The 21,667-nt window shown below is 46.9% G+C and overlaps 1 long non-coding RNA gene across 2 annotated transcripts in view; it reads left to right on the top strand.

Moving 5' to 3' along the window:
* LOC106725833 overlaps nucleotides 1–21,667 on the top strand; it is a 34,265-nt gene that overhangs the window by 5,029 nt on the left and 7,569 nt on the right. For both annotated transcript variants that reach the window (XR_001361815.1, XR_001361814.1), the window contains exon 3: nucleotides 19,133–19,230. This is a non-coding gene — a long non-coding RNA (uncharacterized LOC106725833). The remainder of the gene's footprint in view (nucleotides 1–19,132; nucleotides 19,231–21,667) is intronic.

The raw sequence follows: 21,667 nt of genomic DNA, 5'->3' as shown, positions 1-21,667 counted from the left end.
GGGTGGGGGGGGGCTAAGGAGAGAGAAGGCTGAGAGCTACCTATTTAGAGCCATCACCTGACATTGGACCTAGCCCAGAATAGACTCTGTCCTAAAGACCCTTTGGGGAAGGGAGAACAGTGAGGGCCGCATTCCTGGGCCTCTGGTCCCCGGGGCCGATGGAGAGCCAGGTAGTTGGCGATTGGATTAAGGGGCGATGGATGGACTTTGGTGGCAGGTGGTGGTGGAGGGGAGGCTTTTGCCTTTGTCCAGAGGCCTTTGCATGGGAGAGGGAAGGGACCTGGAGCATGGGGGCCAGGTGATTGGGTCTGACCAAGCCAAATGCACCCTGAGTCAATGGGGCAACTTTTCTTCTAGGCCATGGCCAAATAGGAAAAGCCAGTGCTTTTTGAGCAGCCTCAGGGCTGTGGTTTGGAAAGCAGAGAGAAGAGAGGATGAAAGAGAGGCTATTGAGTTTGTGCATCTGGTTCTGGACCTTTAGATGGTTGACAATTTTCTCCTCCTTCCCCAGCTGCCCCAGGAGGCTGGCCTGGAGCCAGGTCTAGGAGGAAGACTGCTCCTTACCATTCAGGAGGCCTTGGCTTGCCTCTGCCCTCAGGAGCTTACCCAAAACCATCAGGGATGAACACAAAGGAGATTATGCAGGGTCTGGGGGTTAGGATGCAGGCAGGAAAGAGCGGGCCCCTCCCTGGAACCCCGATGGAGGACTATCATGTACTGAAAGCCTGCTGTGTGCCAGGGACTGTCTAACTTTTTGATACAGAGTGTGAGGTCAGTATTATTACACCCGTTTTATAGATGAGGGAATTGAGGCTCATGAGATTAAGAAATCTGTTAAGAAATCTGTCAAATGTCACAGAAATTGTAAGTGGCAGAGTAGACCACCATGAATCAGAAAGCAGGGACTCAGGCCCTGATTCAGCTCTTCTCTTAGCTCTTTGTTGGTCTAGGAAAAAATAAAAAAATTCCAGTCAAAGGGAAAGACAGAGATGCGAAGAAATGCCACCAGTGGGAACCAAGATAGAAGTGTATTAAAGGTTATTTTTGCCTCTAAGCAACAAAGTTTGGTCATAAAGATTTATTATTTTATTGTTCTTAATAACACTAATGATAGAGCACGCTTATTAAATGCCTTTCATCATCATTTAATCCACTTAATACTTCTAGCAGATAAATACTGTTATTATCTCCAATTTTCAAGATGAGAAAATTGACATGGAGAGGTTAGGTAACTGTGGCAGAGCTGGATTTGGACGCAGATGCCTCTGACATCAGAGCCTGTGTTCTGCCATGGTCTGTCCTGCCGCCTGTAGTTTATGGGCTGGGCTGATCTCAGCTATAAAAACCCCAAGGTCAGTCTTTCCAAGCCCAGCACTGCAATCTGGCTTCAAAGAGGGGGGTCTGATGATGTTTGAGTCTTTGAGGACAGGCCCTGCAGGGGGCGGGGGCAGTGGGAAGAGAAGGAGAGAAGGAGGGGTAGTGGGGAGACCGCCACCACCACCATGGGAAAACCACAGACTCAGGAGCTGAGACTAAACCCATATGAAGTGTTTTTCAGACCCCAGCAGACCCTGCAAACCATTCCTTCTTTTCCTTTCACTGTGGGGGGAGGGGGAGTGAAGGAGGAGGAAACAAATGAGGAGGGATGGTTTACAAAGGGTTAACGAGACTAGGAGTCTGCATGGAATGAAAATAATTATTTGAAAAATTCCAAAAAGTACAAAAAAGGAAGTAAAAATTACACAAAATCCCTCCATTAAAAGAGATTATATATCATAAGATGTGAAAGCCACCTTGCCTGCCCCTCCAACTCCACCTGCAGAGGTAACCACTGCGAAGGATTTACTGTGTAAAGGCTCTCTAAGATGCCCATGAATTCATCATGTCCTCCCCCCGACGAGCTTCCCTTGGTGACTGTCTCATTTCTGCACCAGCAGGCTCCAAGGCACCTCAGAGTCTCTTTGATGCTTCCAGACTCAAATTCAAGTCCCGTGCTTTTAAAAAACTGCCTCTGGGATTTGCTCCTTTATGTTCTCACTGCCATCCTCCCCAGTCCAGGCTCTTGCTCTCACATCTGGTCTGTTGATTGGGTCCCCTCCGTGTTCTTCTCCCACCTCAAAGCATGTATGGGCACCAGATTCATCTGCCAAGAACACTGCTTCCAACACATCGTTTTCCTGTTCTAAAACCTTTGATGATTCCTCGTCATTTGGAGAATAATTTAGCTTGGCATTTCACGTCGGTCACAACCTACCCGCTCCATTCTTGTACCCACAAGTGCTTCCTGGCTCTGTGTTGCAGCCTGGCTGGCTGCTTCCCCAATCTTGGAGCAAGCTCTGCTACTCCTTCCTTTCCTCACCCGTCCAAAGCTTGCCCATCCTTCAAGGACCTTCTCCAGACTTTTTTTTCCCCCTCCAGAAAGCCTTCCCTGACTGCTTTAGTTCACATCCATTGTTCCTTCCCCAAATGCCTGAAAACAAGGCTGTACTTCATGGTTAGAGAGTCCCCTGGTTGGAAGAGATGTGGGGTCTTACCACAGAATGGTAGTTCCCAGCCTGGAGCCCAAAGATGTATTAGAAAGGGGGGAGCTACGTCAACATTCCAGAAAGCCTGTAGGAAAGGATACATATTTCACGATAAGTTTGCCCAGTCAAGAAAAACATAGACGTTCTTTGCTGTGGCCAGAATTATATCATGCACTGAGTCTCTTCTGTTCATAAATGACATCAGTGATTTTTTAAAAATGAAAATGGTGGTGGTGGTGGGGAATTATGTTATATAAGTGTACCCTGGTAGGCAAACTCTTTTAAAGAATCTAGGGTTTGTGCGGCAGCAGAATGAATAAAAGAAATCCGTGATGATGAAAAAGTTATCGATCCTGTCCATTCTCCTGACCAAAGTAGAACTCTTCTCTGCCATTCAAATAACTCACTCATCCCATCCACCACCCTTGTGATTGGCAAACTCACTTTCTCACAGGTTGCCAAGACCTTAGTTGATTGTAGCAAATCTACACTGTTTTCCTCAAGACAGCTCTTCAAGTATCCTATATAATAAAAGCCCAGCGACCATAACAGTGTGACAACCAGAATGACTGCTTGACCAGTGGCTATGAGGTGCATTGACCACCTCTCAGTCCCTCCCCCTGGCCCGCAGGCTCCTATTGCCAAATGGTGAATGGGGAGCTGGGGTGGGTGGTGACAGGGTGGGACTGGGGACTGGCAAGCAGGCAGAACAGCCAACCTCTTGGTCCCTTCCCCCGGCCCTCGGACTCCGATTGATCGACAGATGGTGAATGGGGAACCGGGATGGGTGTAGGCGGTGGAGCGGGACTGGGGACTGGCAAGGGGAACCAGGGTGGGTGGTGGCAGCAGGGCAGGACTGGGGACTGGCGAGCGGGCAGAAGATGGCCCTGATCGCAGGCTAGGCCTAGGGACCCTACCCGTGCATGATTGTGTGCTCTGGGCCTCTAGTTTGAAAATAAAATCTTCATTGGTTTCTGGCTTCCTGAAGGCCAAAGACAAAACCTTCCATGTTCTCTGAGGCCCCACATACTATAGCCTTGTCTACCCCTTCACTGTGCCCTGTCTCCTTTTCTTTGCTCTAGACCAGTGGTCGGCAAACTCATTAGTCAACAGAGCCAAATATCAACAGTACAACGATTGAAATTTCTTTTGAGAGCCAAATTTTTTTTAACTTAAACTATATAGGTAGGCACATTGTTATTAGCTTAAATAGGGTATTCCTAAGGCTTAGGAAGAGCCACACTAAAGGGGCCAAAGAGCCGCATGTGGCTCGCGAGCCGCAGTTTGCCGACCACGGCTCTAGACCACTGTTCCTCATTAGCACCTTGCTCTCTTCCCCTACTTACTTTTCCCTCTGCTTGAAACTCTCTTGTCTCCCCTCTTTGCCTAGTTAGTCCACTCATCCTTAGAGTTCAGTTCCTAAGAAACCTCCTCAAGGTAGTCTTTCCTGATCACTCCCAGTCTGGGTTCTTGCAGCAATATGTACCTATCCATTGCAATACTCATTGTGGCTGTAATTTCTCTCCTTCTGTCATTTGATTGAAGTCTGTCTACTCTTGACTATATACTCCATAAAAGCAAGGCCTTGTTTGATTTTTGCTCCCAATATGTCCCCACCATCTAGCACAGTGCCAAGGCCTATAAGCAATTAGTTAATATTGACTAATATTGTTATTTCCTATTTCACAAGAATGTTAGAAAGAATAAATGTATGCACCGGCATTTTGTCAGCTCTGAATCAGAGCCTATAATAATTTTAGTTGTGATTACTATTACTGTTTCTTCGATTACAGTTTGATCTCCTATCCGTGGTTGGCAAACTGTGGCTCTCGAGCCACATGTGTCTCTTTGGCCCCTTGAGTGTGGCTCTTCCTAAGCCTTAGGAGTACCCTAATTAAGTTAATAAAAATGTACCTACCTATATAGTTTAAATTTTAAAAATTTGGCTCTCAAAAGAAATTTCAATTGTTGTACTGTTGATATTTGGCTCTGTTGACTAATGAGTTTGCCGACCACTGTCCTAGATACATTCAGATGTATATCCCTCATGCCTTCCTTCCACTGGGCACCCCCTTCTTTTGGTAATGAATGACCTGGTATACAGATTGAGCTTTTCCCCCTCACCCACCTCTCTTTTTCTGTTTTAATTGGTTGTTGAATTAAAAAATAATCTGACTAAATGAAGTTCCTTCTAAATGTTCAGTCTTTCCCCTCCTCTCATTCCTTCCTTCTTTTTTAATCCTACTTTTATTGGGCACCTACTCTGTGCTAGACTTCAAGCACATAACCAGGGACACAAAGATGGATGATGGAGCCTCTGTCCTTAGGTAGTTCTTGCAGTATTCTTGATGTAGGAGGGTCCCCTGGGCCTCTGCCCAGGTCATGCTCCTCTGATTATTTAGTCATTTGATAATGCTCCTCCCAAAGTGGGGACCCAGGATCTTTGCAGTTCTGGCTGGCTCCTTCTCTGTGTATTTAAGTCTTAGCCCAGATGTCATCTCATCAGACAGACCTACTCTCTCCACATCACTCTGTTTGTCCTCAGAGCACTTATCATTGTCTGACATGACACTGATGTTTTTACTTGTGTGTGGTTAGTCTCCCCTCATTAGAATGCAAGCACCACAAGGGCAGGGTCTTTGTTTTGTTCACTGCTGTATATTTAAAGCTCCAAGTAGTGGCAGCATATAGCAGGTACTCAGTAAATAATTGTGGAAGAACTACAGGTGACATTCCCGAGACTTTCTGCCAACTCAAGCTGAGCCCTTCCCCTCCTATGGTTTGGACACCATACATCTAGTAATGGGCTTGTCCTCTGATAGTTTTCAGGAATATCAGCTTTGTGCCAGAGGCTAAGTAACAAATGTCTCCTCATCAGCAGAAAAAAAATTCTTTTCTTCCTCTTAACCAAACCCAGCCTCTGTATCATGAGTCTGACTTCTTGCTTCCTGCAACTGTGAGCCGAACTGCTCCCTAGAACATACCTGTCTTGTGTCTCATTCCTTCAGGGCTTTATTTTGTGACTTTAAAGGTGACAATCAGTTAATCCAATAACAGAATTCTGCTAATGTGCTAACGAGAGAGGGTAAAAAAAAAAAAAGGCTCCCCGCTCCCTCCCTTCTGACTCAGGTAACATCTGTGCATTTAACAGGGCCCTTCTGGAGACAATTAAATAAATGCTTTATTGAAACAATAAAATTAATAGGGGTCTCATGGAACTCAATGAAAGGTTTTTAAAAATTAACTTCATTGTTTTTTAAGCTTCAAATTAAGCTTTGCTAGGCAAGGGGGTGGGCAGGCCAAATTTTTATTAAAGCAGGTCCCTGCTCACAAGGCCACCCTTGTGGGGATTGAGATCCCAAGCCTGGGCTTTTCCTGCGGAAAGGCCATTGCTGCCATTCTGAGGCCTGGTTGCAAGGGGCTCCCCCCATTAGAGGCGAGGCTTTTCTAAACCATAGGTCTGGTTCTGTTGCTGGGACTCTGTGACCTCAGAAATTTATGAACTCCGGGCTTCATGAGATTAGGATGCCCTAGGTCAGGTGTCTCATCAAAGGAAATGTCATGATGACATTTGTCATGTTGAATGAAACAATGAACAGTGGGAATACTCATTCTGCCAGGAAGTGGGGGAGAGGGCATTTGTCTGGTTCTGTTTGTCTGGATCCAGGCCCATCCATCCCACCATATTGCCTCACAACCCCTGGCCCGGCCTTGTGACCCATGATCACCCATTTCTCCCTAGGAACCATTTTCAGCCTCAAGAAAGGCCTAAGAAGTCAGAGTTTGTCAAATTAGAACCTGAGGCCAGAGTTTTTGGAAAACTTATGGGTGGTTCTGCTGGTAGGGGCTGGGGAGCAGCTGTGATGTGGGACCAGGGGACTTCCTCATGAAGGGTTTGTCCAGTTTAGAGGGTGATGAGACCCTGGATGGGGAAATTCTTGTGGAAGATGTGGTTCTCTGTCCGGACGGATGGAGCTGGCATAAGACTGTCTTCAGGACTCCTCATTATTCCTATCAAGGTAGCACATTGATTCAAACCATCTGTGGGCTTGTGAGGTCTGATTAGACTTGGCGTTTCCAACCCTGGGCTCCCGACTTACGCCCTATGTGAGTGTGAGGAGCAGGCTGGAGGTGCGGTTGAGGTCCGGGGTGGACCCTTCTCTCTGAGGCCCAGACTCCTTGCCCCCAGTGACTCAGGGCACATGCAGCTCCAGGCCCCTTCCTCCCCTCGCCTGGGCTGCCAACAGGCATTGGGAAGGGTCCTGAGCTGAAAGTCAGAAGGTTTCTGCTCCCAGCTCTACCCTTAACTAGTGGTGTGACTTGGAGGAAGTTATTAGTCTTTCCAGGCCTCAGTTTTTCCATCTGCAAAATGGGGATAATGATACCTTCTGTGGTTGTTTTGAGGATCAAATGGGGCGCAGGTGTGAATCACTTTGAAGTGCATGAAAAAATATAGTATGAAAGTTGTTGTTTTCATGTTGGTGTTTCCCATCTGAGGGAACAGGGCTTTCTTGCCCTGGAGTTGCCATCCTCTGAGTACTGGGTTCAAGGCATCTTTGGGCTCTGGAAGGGGAAATGAAACTTTGGGGGGTGGGGCTTTGTTTATTAACTCCTCTAGAGGGCTTCTACTTTCTCCCCCTGCCCGCCCCCAACACCCTCCTACTCTTCCAGAATGGAGATCTTGGAAGTGTCTTTGTTCCCACTCTTTTATCCCCTTATATCTATTCTGTCAACACATCTTAGTCCTTTCTTTGAAATCTATCCCTCACCTTTTCTTTCCCTGTCCCACTGCCATCACCTTAGTCTAAGCCATCATTACCTGGGTTTCCTCAGAAGCCCCCCAACTGGTCTCCCTGCCTTTGTTCTTCCTCCCTTCCATGCCTTCCTGAACAGGGCTGCCAACAGCCACTCCCCTGCTCAGGAAAGCCCAATGGTTTTCTAATTGTCTTATTAAGTCTATTTCCCCTGTGTGCTTCAAAGTCTTCCACTCCTCTGTTACATCTGCTCTAGGCAGCTTGGTTCCTTGTATTCTCCCACCCCCACCCCCCCACTGCCCTCACACCCTCCTCTACAACCAGACCCACTTTCTACTGTCCTCCAAAAATGTTGTGTCCATTCCGATTTCTGTGCCTTTGCAAAGGCCACTCACCTGCTTGGAGTGGAAATACTCTCTTCTTCCTCTCCGTCAATTCTCTTCAATCTGCAGCATTCAACTCAAGTTCCTAGATACACCCCCAGAATGTTCTTAAGAGGTTGTCTATGGGATTATCTCCCCACTCTAAATTCTTCTTGCTTTTATTGGTAGTATTGATTTAATATCAATTATCTTTCATTTCTTGTCCTCCTGCCCTGCCTCCCTTACCTAGATGATAAACTCCTTGAGGGTTGGGACCCTTTCTTCTATCTTTCCTGTAAAGTCTTGGTTGATTAAGGTGGACAAAGAGGCCTGGTTTGGTGGGTGGAGACTGAGTGGAGATGCTCTATTCTCCATAGAGATTTTGTGTTCCCTCCACTCCTCCCCCAACTCCTGTTCTTCAAACTCCCCTCTTCCCATGTCTTCATCCATCAGTAATAAAGCAGGAACAATAGGGGTTTCTTTCTAATTAAAGGAAGCAGTTAGTGTTTCCACTTCAAAGCCCTGAGAGAGAAGACTTTTGTTCCTCAGGCCTGGGAGCTCTGGGAGCCTCGTTGGGTGGGGAGGTAGAGCTCCAGGCCCAGCCAAGCATTAAGCTCATGAACCTGAGATTCCCCCCGTTTGCAGGCTGAGAAGCTCAAATTTAAAACAACAATGTAATTTGGTAACTTCGGCTCTGATAAAACAGTTGGGGGAATTTCTTCTCTCCTAGCGTCTGAAGCCAATGTTATTACAGGTGTGTGTTTGTCTCTCCCACACCTTACCCGGCCCCTGTTGCCTCACCACACACAGCACACACACACACATGTGCCACACCACACTCACACTTACGTTGGATTCACAAAGAGGACATGGTGCTCGCTTAGTGGGTACATCCCCTCCCCCTGTTTCCAGGGCAATTTGGCCTGTACTGTCCCACATACCCGGTTACTCACACATATCATTTCTCCACCTTTAAATGCTCAGGAACAAGGCACTCTGGCTTGAGAACTATTCTCTATTGAGCTGTAAGTCAGCTTGGCAGAGAGGTGGTCTCTGCATTTGACATACACCAGCCACAGACTGATCCTCTACACTAGGCCCAGATTGATTCCCATCCTCATTATAAACTGGCCACTACCTCTGACCACAGACTGAGACCCCAAAGTAATCATAGACTGAATGTAGCTATAGTCAAAGGCTGAAGCTCCAAAGTGGCCACAGAGTGTGCCTTCACAGTAGATCCAATAAAGAGCACAGAGTAGGTCTTTGTTCTAACAAATCATCTCTCAAAATTGATCCATTGATATAAAAGGTGGAAAGAGAGCTTTTGGCTTACTTCCTCTGGTGAAACTCTGTAGAGCCCACAACACCCATCCATCCACCCACCCACCCATCCATCCATCCATCCATCCTATACGGAGCACCTATTCTTTGCCATATAGTGGTCAGCAAGGCTAAATATAGACTCTGTCCTCAAACATCTCAGTGTTGGAGTAATAGCACAGGTTTTGGCATTTTATGATCCTGTGTTCAAATTCCCCCTCCTTGATGTACTAAGTGGGTCATTTTGGACAAGTTACTTAACCTCTCCAAGTCTCAACTTTCTCATGGGTAAATTGGGGATAATAATAAATAATAATAATAATAATAATAATAACCTCTAGGGATGTTAAAAAGATTAAATGAGGTTATCTATCAAGTGCTAACACAGTGCCTGGCACAAAGAACATGCTCAATAAATAATAACGATCATTCATTTAGTTATTATTCATTCTGGTGGACATATAGACAGACATACCTAAAATGACAAAACAGCATAAGAACTGTCCTGGTTACATGTACCAGGGGAGCCAAGAGGAGACTGGGTCTGCTGGGGATGTCAGGGAAAGCTTATGTGAAGGTGGAGGTTGGGGGTGGGGCTGGAGGCAGCCCCTTGGATAGAGGCTTGAGGGGGTAGGAGTTTGCTTAGTTAACCAGGCCTGTTGTGTCCAAGAGGAGGAAATAACATGCATGTTCCACTGGGGTCAAGAATAGCATCCCCCTGCAACCATGGATGGTATATTTTGAAGACCACAGACAGGTACTATTCTCATGACACCAATTAATCAACTCATACCACTAACTGATAAAGGTGAGAATGCTCTAAGCCGCCAGGAGTGTCTCCAAGGGCATTTGATGATGCTGGTGGATGGTGATGTTGACACAGTGCTGTGGTCGTGGTAAAGCGATAGTTTGATTAAGTAATGGATGGCTGAGGTCTTCTGGCTATGCACCTTGCCCCTGCTCTAACCGTGCCTTCCAGATCCCACCCCCGTCTCCCCCTTTCCTTCACCTCACTGCTTGCTTTCCTCATCCCCCAAGGCCCCTGGGTTCGAGGTCTAATCTGGCTGTTTCCGCACACGCACACGTGATGCCGCCAGCGTGGGGCATGGCCGCCCTGCTGCGGCCTTGCTTGCTCCCCTGATTATTTCTTCTTAATTGAGCGTAAAGAATGTGAGGAATGTGGGTAGACCGCAGGAGGAGGGCTGCTGCAGCCCCCACCATGATCCTGGATTCTAGGCTCTGGATGGGGGAACTGCAGATGGCTGCTGAACCCCACATAGTGTGTCATTTCTGGTGCCCCCACCCCACCCCACCCCACCCCACAATGGTGGGCTCACTTCTCCAACTGTTGATCGATCCCTTCTCTGCACTGGGGCTTTCTTTTCTCTCCTTTCTGCACAAGGAATTGCACTTTGTAAAACTGGCCAGGATTTCCCCTCTTCCTGGGAGTCTGCCTTGATTATAAGCCCTCTGACATTGATAATCCTTATCTACCTATAATTCCAGGTGGAACTCAAAAAGCTATTCACTCTCCTCTGGTGGAGGAGGGGAAGCAATGATTCTGGCTGCTCCTTGGTCTTGTTTGGCTGCTGGGAACCCTGTGCCTGAGCTATGGGAAGATGAGCTCAGGTGTGAAGCCAGGATGCTTGCCTGTCACGAAGGCAGCCAGGTGAGTCACAGCTGCAGTGTGACTGTGAGGCCCGAAGGGAAGTGCTTGCATCTCCTCTGTCACTTTCTTCTGCTCACTCAGGGCCCAGCCTCCCGCCTTCTCAGGTGGAGTGTGACATGGAGGAGGAAGCTCAGGTGGAGGACTCAGACCTGGGTTCACGTGCTGGCCCTGTCCTGCCATCGATTAGCTGTGGGACCGCAGGTGAATTTATCTTTTCTGAGGCCGGTCCCTTATGAGTAAGAGGATGGTGGCATTTCCACACGTGTGGGTTGTGAAGATGAAATTAGATGTGCTAAATAAAGCATGTGAAGCATGTACTAGGCACTCAGGAAGCATTAGTTTGGCTCTTCGGAGGAGACTGGAAGAAGAGGGAGAATTTTGTAAAAGAGGTCTTATTTTCTGCAGTAAATGCAGTAGGCCATCCCTAGAGATCATCGAAGGAACAGCATGATGCTGAGAAACCCAGTCCTAGGACTTCCACCCAGATCCTGGAGCTGAGCTCTGCTAAAGAGAAGTACGGGCTCAGGGATGGGGGTGGGGGAAGATCTGGCAATCCCAGGGCTGTGGCTCTGGCTCCTGAAGAGAGGACAGAGACAGTTGTCTTCTTCCACCTCTCCTCCCCTGGGCCATGACCAAAGACAATGACGGATTCGGCAGTGGGTGGAGTACGGGGTGTATTTAAAGAAAACATCCTGTCCAGGAGAGATGTTCTGTGTTGAGCTAGCTAATCCTCCTAGAATAGCTGCGTGTGGGCCGGTCTTCTTATTTTCACAAACAGGACGGGGATGGGGGCTGGCTGGAGTGCAGGCCAAGCTCACCCGGAGGCGGGACTGGGCAAGGAAGGCCTCCTTGGACTGGTCCCACAGACTCCTGACCGCCTTCAGCCTCCTGCCTCCTCCACTCATTGGTAGGCAGTGGCCTGGGGTGCTGTGTCTGAGAGTGAACAGCAAGGCTGAGAATGCACTGATTATGTTCTGCAATTTCTGGAAAGTTCCTGCTGTTGGCGATTTGCAAACTTCTCTCGAGATGAAAATTTAAAACAAAGTGGGAAGTAAATGGGCCCCATGAGGGATGGCGCAGGGAGCTTTATCATTGGGGGTGTTTATGTGCAGGGGCCCCTGAGCAGGGCCGTGGGCTCCTTCATCTTTATGGCATCCTGAATGCCGGCTATTAGTGGGACTTAGGAGAGAGGCTGACCTGCTGGGCTGACACTGGCATTTCCTGGAGGGAGAGGCAGCATTGCTGCCCTCCCATCTGTGGCAGGAGGTGCCCAAGGAGAACCCCTGGTCCCCATGAAGCTGATTCGGTGGTTGGAGGCTGAGCTGGGGAAGGGCAGCAGGAGTTGCAGGAAAGTGCAGAATGAGGGGAATTAGGCCTGGAGCAGATGGGGATGAAATATTCATTTGCAGGAATCTATCTTCCTCAGAACCAGACTGAGCCTTTTCATGAAGTCAGATGCTAGACCTCTCTCTGCCTCAGAGCTGCACCCCTCCTAGAGCCCAGAAAGCAGTTCTGTGCATTGTTCCCCCAGCCCCAGCCCCAGCCCCATGTACATTCCTGTGTGCAGCCCCAGCAGCCTGGCGGCCATGGCCAAGCCACATCTGGGGCTCTCATGGTCACATCTGCACTTGCCCCTCTTAGTGCCGATTATTTCTATTCTGACTTTTATCTGCATCTGTGGAATCAGGAGGGGGTCTTTGGATGGTGGGTTCCCAGCCCCAGGAGCTGTCAGCTTGCAGGGGAGGGTTGGGGAGGACTCCATGTCACCCAGCCCAGAGGAGCTGCTGAGATAGGCTTTAGTTGCAGGCATGAACTCCTATTCTCTGCAGGCATATAGATTCCTGGCTCTTTGGTTCCAGGAAGAGACAGCTGGGAGTGATCCTGGCAGAGCCTCACACCTCCCTCCCCAGGCCCTTTCCCTTCCCCAGTCCTACTCTGCCTATGCCACATGTCCCTTCTCCTCCAGAAGCTAATTATACTTATTACTGTTACTCACTCTAAATTATGCCTCCCAAATGACAAAGGGGAATGGTGGCAGAAGAAAAAGAACACTCATGTTATATATGAGAGGGAGATAAATGTGGGGGATGGGAGAAGAGAGCGAAGATGGGACTGAGCACAGGTCCCTTCAGTGAGCCACCATGAGCTATGTCAGGGGTCCCTGGTCTGGTTTGGAAAGGCACCAGCTAATGTCAACATGTAACAAGCAAGGGTTGTGTGGCCAAGACGTTTCTCATTTATAGGCTTAAAGTATCCATGAGCGGACTTTTCTGGCTTTTAAGCCAAAGTACCTTGGCCAGAGACTGGGTCTCGCAGCTGGCCTTCTGATCTGGCATCTTTGTGGCCAGAGTTCCCTGGTTGGGTCATCTTCTCAAGACTGATTGAGAATGGTGGTGGTAGAGGTGAGGTGCATTGAGCATTTCTTGATGTGGTCCTTCATAGTTGGACAGACACCTGGCCATAAAAACCCTGACACGCCCAACTGGTGTGTCTCAGTGGTTGAGCGTTGACCTGTAAACCAGGAGGTCATAGTTCAATATCTGGTCAGGCATGTGTCCAAGTTGTAGGCTCAATCCCTAGTGTGGGGTGTGTAGGAGGCAGCCGATCAATGATTCTCTCTCATCATTGATGTTTCTATCTCTCTCCTCCCTTCCTCTCTCTGAAATCAATAAAAATATATTTTAAAAAAACACACATAACAACAAAAAGACCCTGACACAGCACCTAACCCAGGAGCAAATAGAGGACTCCAGAGAGCCAGTACCTCCCCTTTGGTCTGGCCAGACCTGCTGATGTTCTGGGAACTTTGTAGGCCAGTGTCCCCCTGAGTGAGGTCCTTTAGAATGAAGTATATCCCTCATTTGCTTCCCCCATAGGACTAACACAAAATACAAGGTTTGGGGCAGAGAAAAGAAACTGGAAAGGTCCTAAATGGGACAGTGGGTGAGTGTATGCACAAGCCCACCTGTAAGTGTGTGTGTGTGTGTGATATAAACCACTAAGCTTAGAACAGTGGTTCTCAGCCTTCCTAATGCTGCGACCCTTTAATACAGTTCCTCATGTTGTGGTTACCCCCAACCATAAAATTATTTTCGTTGCTACTTCACAACTGTAATGTTGCTACTGTTATGAATCGTAATGTAAATATCTGATATGCAGGATGTATTTTCATTGTTACAATTTTAACATAATTAAAGCATAGTGATTAATCACAAAACAATATGTAATTATATATTCAATATATGTTTTCCGATGGTCTTAGGCGACCCCTGTGAAAGGGTCATTCGACCCCCAAAGGGGTCGCGACCCACAGGTTGAGAACCGCTGGCTTAGATGGTCATCTTCCCTGTCCTGATTGAGGACTCCCCTCATTGAGTTCTGGAAGGCTCTGGGGGTATTCCCCAGGATGAGTCAGAATGTTAGGTGAACTCAAATGAGAGTTGGCTGATGAGGAGGAGCGCCCCCAAAGTAGTGGGGTGATGGTGGAGGGGGGTCTTCAGTGATTCTGCAGAGCTGGAAAGTAATGAGGTTTGCGGTTGTTTTCCTAAATCAGATCCTTTCCACCTATGCTATGATTCTTGCATCACTCTGCAGTAGGTTTCTAGGCTCTGAGACCTCAGAGTCAACTCTCACTCATATCTGAGCAGAGACCCCATCTGGATCTCAAGTGATGGAACTTGGTTTGGCCTCTAGAGCAGCCATACGTTCTCCATGTGGACAGAAGGGATCCCAGCTGAGGCTCCACTCACCCTGTGGGATATTGCTGATGGGAACAGTGATTCTACCCATCACATCCAGGGCTGGGGGCACTTTCTCAGAGTAACTAGCCTAATCTCCCTGAGCCCCGGTTTTCTCCTCTATAAGATGGTAGTAATAGTAATGCCTAACTCATAGGGTTGGTATTAATACAGCAATAAATGGGAAAAGTCCACTACAGTGCCTAACACCTCCTAATGGCTCAATGCATATGAACTCTTCCTGTTTGTTAATTCCCACCCCACAACACACAACCTAGTGCAGTCAGGCTTGTGATGTACGTAACTCAGGGTGAGTCCGGAGCTGGGCAGTGGTAAAGTTTGGGATGAGGATAAAGGTATGGGGTTAAATTCAACAATTTTAAATCGTGTTTGGGTTGTGACTGGTTTGGGGTTCTTGTGAGGGATGGATTTTGGGATTAGGATGACAGTTGGGAGAATTAGGATTAGGGATGGAGTTGTTGTTAAGGAAGTCTTTCTCTTAGGCGTAGAATGACTACATCTGACTACATCCCAGCATAAACTCGAGAGACAATGGGGCTCTGCAAGACCAGCTTCCTGATGGGGTGCCTGGCCTGCCTAGGCCTGGAGCTGTTCCCAGGATGACCTCCACCTGTTTGCTGAAGTGAGCAGTGCAGGAGGTTAAGGCCTTTTGTGGGGTGGCTTGGAGACTAAGGCTAAAGAGAATGTGGCACCTCCCAGAGTCTTGGTTTTTGCTTTTGGGCTAGTCCCATCCCTCCAACACTGTTATGCTCTGTCCTCCCACCTCCAGCCCTCTCCCACTCCTCACTACACCCCACATTCTCACCTGTGGCCCCTGCCCCCTGGCACATCTAACAGGGAGCAGGCAGGGAGAAACTGTGGCCTGGCCTCCACCTCCCCCCTCCCCAACCTTCTTCCAGCCTCCACCTCCTGGGGGAGGGGAGGACACAAAGGCCGGATCTTTCCACCAGCCCCATCCTCCTCCCTCTGGCCCCTCTCCCTCTCCCCTCCCTGGGCTGGCAGAGGCCAAAGAAAACAGAGCGCTTCCCCAGCCCACTCTCACTCTCCCTCACTTCCTGCTCCGGGAAGATGGTTTACTCCCTCCCCTCCCCTGGCTCAGGACCTGGCCTTGGTGTCAAGTTTCTCCAGAGCTTCCAGAATTAGAGGCCCTGCCTGAGCTCACTCTGGACCCCTCACCTCTCTCCATTTCACCTTTCCCGTGTCTTTTATCCCTTGACCCAGGCCCTGTAGTAAAATGTTGTTATTCAGGTGGCGGAAAAATCCCATGGAAGGAAGGCTCTCTAGCGGGTGGCAAGCATGTAGGATAGGAGGCGGGTGGAGGACAGTTAGCTGCTGTGCAGAAGGAAACTCTGTGGGTGGGTAAGAGCCACGTGAACACAGGGACCAAATACACTTCCTTCAGTTCTGCTCACCCCGTGGAAAAAGTGCCTCTTGCAGCCTAGTGTGAGTGGTGACCCTGGGACTGTGCAATGAGGTGGCCCTGGCCAGTGGTCAGCCCCAGAGGGTTAAGCAGCCCTCGGTCCATTTGTGCTCAACTCAGGAGACACGTCTCCCTCAGCACCTCTTGATTTCTGGATCCCTGCTCAGTACAGTTTCAAGTGTGGCTACCCTCCTCACATTGCTTCAGAGGATCCTCTGCCTGATTTCCTCTGCTCTGGGGAGAGCTTTGCCAAGGAGCCCCTCAGCTCCTGAGGGAATTGGGGGCGGGGTGAGAGGAGGTGTTCTGAAGTCCTGGACCTCTGACCTGCCCTCTCTCTTCATAAGCAGGTCTTGCTTCTGGCCCAGGCCATCCGTCCTCCTCTCTTTTTCACTTGCTCTCCCCACTTTCCCCACCCAGGAGCTGGGTCCCCTTGAAATTACTGCTCAGTTGGCTCAGAAACAGAAGTTCAACATCTGGGGTCTGGTGTCACAGTCCCTGGATTTGAATCCTTACAAGCTGGGAAACCTTGGGCAAGACACCGGACACCTTATTTTTTTTAAAATAGGCTTTTATTGATTTTTAGAGAGAGATTAGAAGGAAGAGGGATAGAGAGATAGAAATGTCGATGAGAGGGGAACATCATTGATCAGCTGCCTCCTGCATGCCCCCTACTGGGAATCGAGCTCGAAACCCCAGCATATGCTCTGACGGGGTATGGAACCATTCTATAACACAGAGCTGATGTGAGGATTAAACGAGATAATGGAGTATTGCACGTAAAGGAGTTGGTGTCATGCCTGGCATATAGTGTACATCTGACAGGTGACAGGTGTTATTATTATTACCATAGCTTGTGATCACTCCCCTGCACCTGAAGGCAGTTCCAGAGAGACTAGAGAAGGATGGTAGAAGAATGAGGGTGTGACTCGCCACAGGAACTGTGTTTCATCCTTCTAGAGTTCATCTAGGAAAGCCCTTTCTACTGTTATCTGAGTGGCTCTCTCTCCCCTTTCTCAAGTCTTTACTCAATAGCCACTTTCTCAGCGAGGCTTTCCCTGACCATCCTATCTGAATGGCAACCTGCCCCTCCCCCCACCAGCTCTATTTCCCATCCTTTAACTTGTTTTATTTTTTCTCCATAGCACTTTTTGTCATCTAACATTTCTAATATTTTACTTTACTTTTTTTGTTTTATTTGTCTCCTACTACCAGAATATAAGCTCCACAAAAAGAGGGACTTTTATCCATTTTATTGACTACTCTATCCCTCCTGCCTAAAAAGTCTCCACACACTGGGAGCTCAGTAAATATTTGTCGGATGGTGCTCATTCATGATTCATTTAGGAAACATATTTGGCTATCTCTAAAATGGACCCGATATGTTCCTGGTGAGCTGTAGCTGATGATTCCTGAAGGCTAATTCACAGACCAGCTACATCAGAATAATTCTGGGGCATGTATTAAATACACAGATCCTACTCCAAACCAAATGGATTAGAATCCCCCCAGGTGGATGTGCATTTTAACAAGGATGCAGGGTGATTTGATGTGCACCAAGATTAGAAACCACAGCTGGACAACCTGGAGAACAATAATGGTCAATAAGAGAATGGAGCATCACAAAGGAACACAGGGTGACCGGTCAGGAGGCCATTGTTATAATTTAACTCAGAAACAAAAATGACTTTGACTAGGGTTGAGGCCTTTGAGATAGAGAGAAGTGGATGGATTCAAGGGATTTTCAGAAACTAAAATCTAGAAGATGGATATCATGTGGCTGGCGAGGCATCAAGAATGACCTCTAGCCCTGACCAGTTTTGCCTGTGGACTGAAGAGTCCCGGGTTCGATTCCGGTCAAGGGCATGTACCTTGGTTGCGGGCATATCCCCAGTGGGGGGTGTGCAGGAGGCGGCTGATCGATGTTTCTCTCTTGTGGATGTTTCTAACTCTCTATCCCTCCCCCTTCCTCTCTGTAAAAAATCAATACAATATATATTAAAAAAAAAAGAATGACCTCTAGGTTCCAGGCTTGTCTCACTCTCCCCTTCTTCAAGAATACTCAGTTGCCACTTTTGATGGAGGTGCCATCATTCAGATGGGGCACCTTGGAAGAAGACCTAGTTTTTGGGGGGTAAGATTATGAGTTAGCCTTAGATATATTGAACATAAGGTACTTTTGGCATTCAGAGGGAAAATGGCAAATCAACAGTTATGTTCCAGGGCCAGGAGATTGCCAAAGCCAGTCATCTGAAAACATGATGCTCAGAATGGAAGTAGTCGACTTTCAGTGAAGCAAGAAAGCTGAGATCAAAGGAGTTGACCCGGACTACCTCAGCATGTTTACTTGTCATGTTAAAAAATACACAAACATATATAGAATCCACTGTGAGAAGCAAATAAAACAGAGGAAACGAAAATAAAATTACATGTGCCCTAAACTTAATTACGCTTAAAAAAAATAGAGCAGGAACTATGCAACTGTAAAATGCATGTGTAGCTCTTATTGAAAGATTTAAATCTTGCTGACACCAATAAGAAATGATGGGTTGTGATTCATCGGGAAGGTAATGTGATTTCTGCACATGGGCTCTGACCTTGGGCGGCCCAGGCAGAGCTTGGAGAGTGGTTCTAATTGAATCAACACCCGGCAGGGAGGGAGTTGGGAGGAGGATATCTGCTAGGACTGTGGAAAGAACAATCATACTGCGCTTTAAACAGAGGGGAAAATGGGGCAGTAGGCAAGAGGCGGTTCACATAGAAAAAGGGGTTTAGGAAGCAAGATGTGTCACGCTTCTCCAGCTTGGCCCAGGGCAAGGAAATAGAGGATGCGAAAGGCATGAGCAGCCTGATGACTAGAGGGTGCCTATTGTTTCAGGGCTGGAGTGGGGCAGGGATATGTCACTGATGTCTCCTGAACTAAAGGGGAACCATCACCTCCGCTGCCCTTTGCTCTGATTCTGGGCTCGCCAAGCAGCCTTCTGGTGAACAATTCAATTTAATAGTAATAGAGAACACTTTCTAAGCATTTTGAGAACAATAATAGAGAACATTCTTCTAAACCCTTTACATGCAATTTTCTTGATAACCCGTGATGTATGTTGCTGTTATTTTCCAGATATTACAGATGATAGAAGTGAGGCCCAGAGAAGTTAATTAAGTTGCCCAAGGTCACACAGTGAGAGAGCTGAAATTCAAACCTAGACTCTCAGGTCCTCAACTCTTAACCGGTTTTAGTTGGGGATTTAGTACTCTCTTCCCTGGTGAGGGAGTGGGCGGTCAATCCCATATTAATGTGATAAATTGAAACTCTTGTTTCCATAGACGCTCCTGCTAACCTGAGTCTGCTGCCGAGAGATCAGTAGAAGAACATCCCATGGTCCTGGAAGGCAGGGGCCAGAACTTGAACATGGTCTCTCGAGGTAAGTGCTGCTCTTGACTGTGCCTAGCACAAGTGGCACATGAGACTCTTACTGAGGGGCTAAAGTGGAGGCATTGCCTCCGGGACTCTGAGGGATCTCCAGGGACCTGCTAGCGGTCCCCGAACAAAAAAGATAACACTTTTTGACAATTTGTAGCAAATTTTCAATATTTAGAGATTTTTTTTCTTGCCAGTTACAAACTGGGACTGCCTAAATGAACAATTGTTAACCCAACTCCAAACTTGTCTTTAAAATGTAGTTATGGAAGAAAAAAAAATATATACTCCCAGATGTAAATTGAACCAAAGTGCACATAGAATGCAGAACAAGGCCAAGCTGTTCAGTGTAATCATTTTGGGGGAGAAAAGTTTCCAAAAGGCTTTTATCTCCCCACCAAAAGTTCCAAATGGGAGGAAAGTAGACGTTTATAAACTCTAAGTCTTGAGTGGCTGCAAATGTCTGCAATTTGGAGTCATTTTTGGAGGCTATATTTTTATATTGCCCTCTGGAATGATAACAAACTTATCTCAGTGTCTCCAAAATGCCATCTGAGCACGCAGATGACGCCCGAAGCCGTTAAACGCATCATCTTCCACCTAACGGGCTATTTGCTATTTTTATGTTATTATTTTTAAACTTTTGAAATAATTATCGATTCACAGGAAGTTGCAGAAAAATGTGCAAGAACTCATGTATCTTGCCTCCAGTTTCCCCCAGTGGTAACATCTTGGATATCGTTTTTAATTGAATAGAGAAAATTAAAAAGTGGCTTGGGCCCTTCTGTGACAAGCTTTCAGAAGACTGAATCTACACCTGAAAGATTACCTTGATTTAAACAAAGAGGGGAAACATATTTTTGCCTAATAAACTAGTTTGAAGACGTTTAAAATGTATTTGAAAAATGTACTTTTGTTTTAAACATGTAGCAATTGGTCCATAATCACAGGTAAGTGAACCCAAATTTTCACTTTCAGCCTCCTTGATGTCATCTACAATGTGTAATTTGAGCCCTTACCACAGCCCAGCCTCATCTCCAGCTTCTCTTCCATTGCTTTCAGCATCTCATTAGCAATTAAAAACGTCAGCCCCTGTGGTGGAAAGGTAGTTTTTTATAAAAAATGTCTGGAGCAACCATTAACATTTTAGTGATACTTTGGGGTCCTGTGAGTTCTCAGGCATTTTCAGCAATATAAGTACTTTAATTTATGGCAACTGAGAAGTAGAGAAATTCATGGCAAGGGAAATTACTAAGTCACATTTGTGTCTCCCATACTTTTGGGGAAAAAATGCCAAGCACTTGCCAGCTGAAAGGGTCTCCCCAGCCCTTCTTCTCCATGGGGGACATTTTAGGCAAAGCTTTTTGTTATCATGCTGCCTCATCAAAATTTTGCTGCTGTGATAGCTCAACGCTTTTTTGGAATTGTAATGGTTCTAAGAGATTCAGTGGGATGCTTGTAGAATTCACCCATATATTGGCTTCAAGTGACTTTTTTAGATATTATTTCTCTAGGACTTCAGGTAGAGCTGAAAATATCACACAAATTGATTGTGATGCTTTAACTTCAGAGAAGAGAAATCTTCACCATCCTTGTTTTAAAAAATCCACCAGTAATGAAACATGACCTTACTACTTTTTACAGTCTTTTGGAGAGCCTGACCTTTAGCCATCCAAAATCATGACATTAAAAACCTTTAGGTGATTGGAAACGAATCAAATGCCCAGAACAGGTAAATCGTGGCACAGTTTCCATAAAGAAATACTATACAGCAATGTGAATGAATGAACTGCATTTGGGTACATGGAGAAATATGGAAGACTCACAAGCATAATATTGAATGAACAAAGAGGCCAGACAGAAGAACACATACCATTTGATTCCATTTATATGAAGTTTTAAAATAGGTAAAACTAATCAGAGGTGTTGGAAGTCAGCCCTTGGAGGGTGGGGTGGGGTAATTACTCCAAGGGAACAGCAGAGGGGTTTCTGGGATGCTGGGAATGTTGGTTATGTGGGTGTGTTTGATTTGTGAAAATTCATCAAGCTATCTACTTAACAATTTTTGCACTTTCACTATGTAAATTATACTGCCATAAAACATTAGAAAAAAAGCCACTAAATGCAATGGGAATGGGAATATGAGAGAGCCTGGGTGGCTGGCAGGCATCCCAGCATCCTTCACTTCACAGACGTGATGGCGTCCCTTCAGTTCTGTCTCAGACGGTGGTGGATGGTGGGGAGGCGTGGCAGGCTCCATGGAGACAGCATGGATGGCCTCTAATTATACTTTTCCTTTTAGAATTTTTTTTTTTTTCCAAAAGAGGGACTTTAAATGATAGTTCATGGGAGGACCTCCTTGATGTCATCTACAATTGGAACACTTTTCTCACTGACAAATCTGTGTGATTAAACCCACACACACATCCCTAGCTCAGGAT

Source organism: Myotis brandtii, unplaced genomic scaffold, assembly GCF_000412655.1.
Source record: "Myotis brandtii unplaced genomic scaffold, ASM41265v1 scaffold191, whole genome shotgun sequence".
NCBI classification, from domain to species: domain Eukaryota; kingdom Metazoa; phylum Chordata; class Mammalia; order Chiroptera; family Vespertilionidae; genus Myotis; species Myotis brandtii.
The sequence above is the reverse complement of the archived record's forward strand: the minus strand, read 5'-3'. Positions and strand labels throughout refer to the sequence as shown.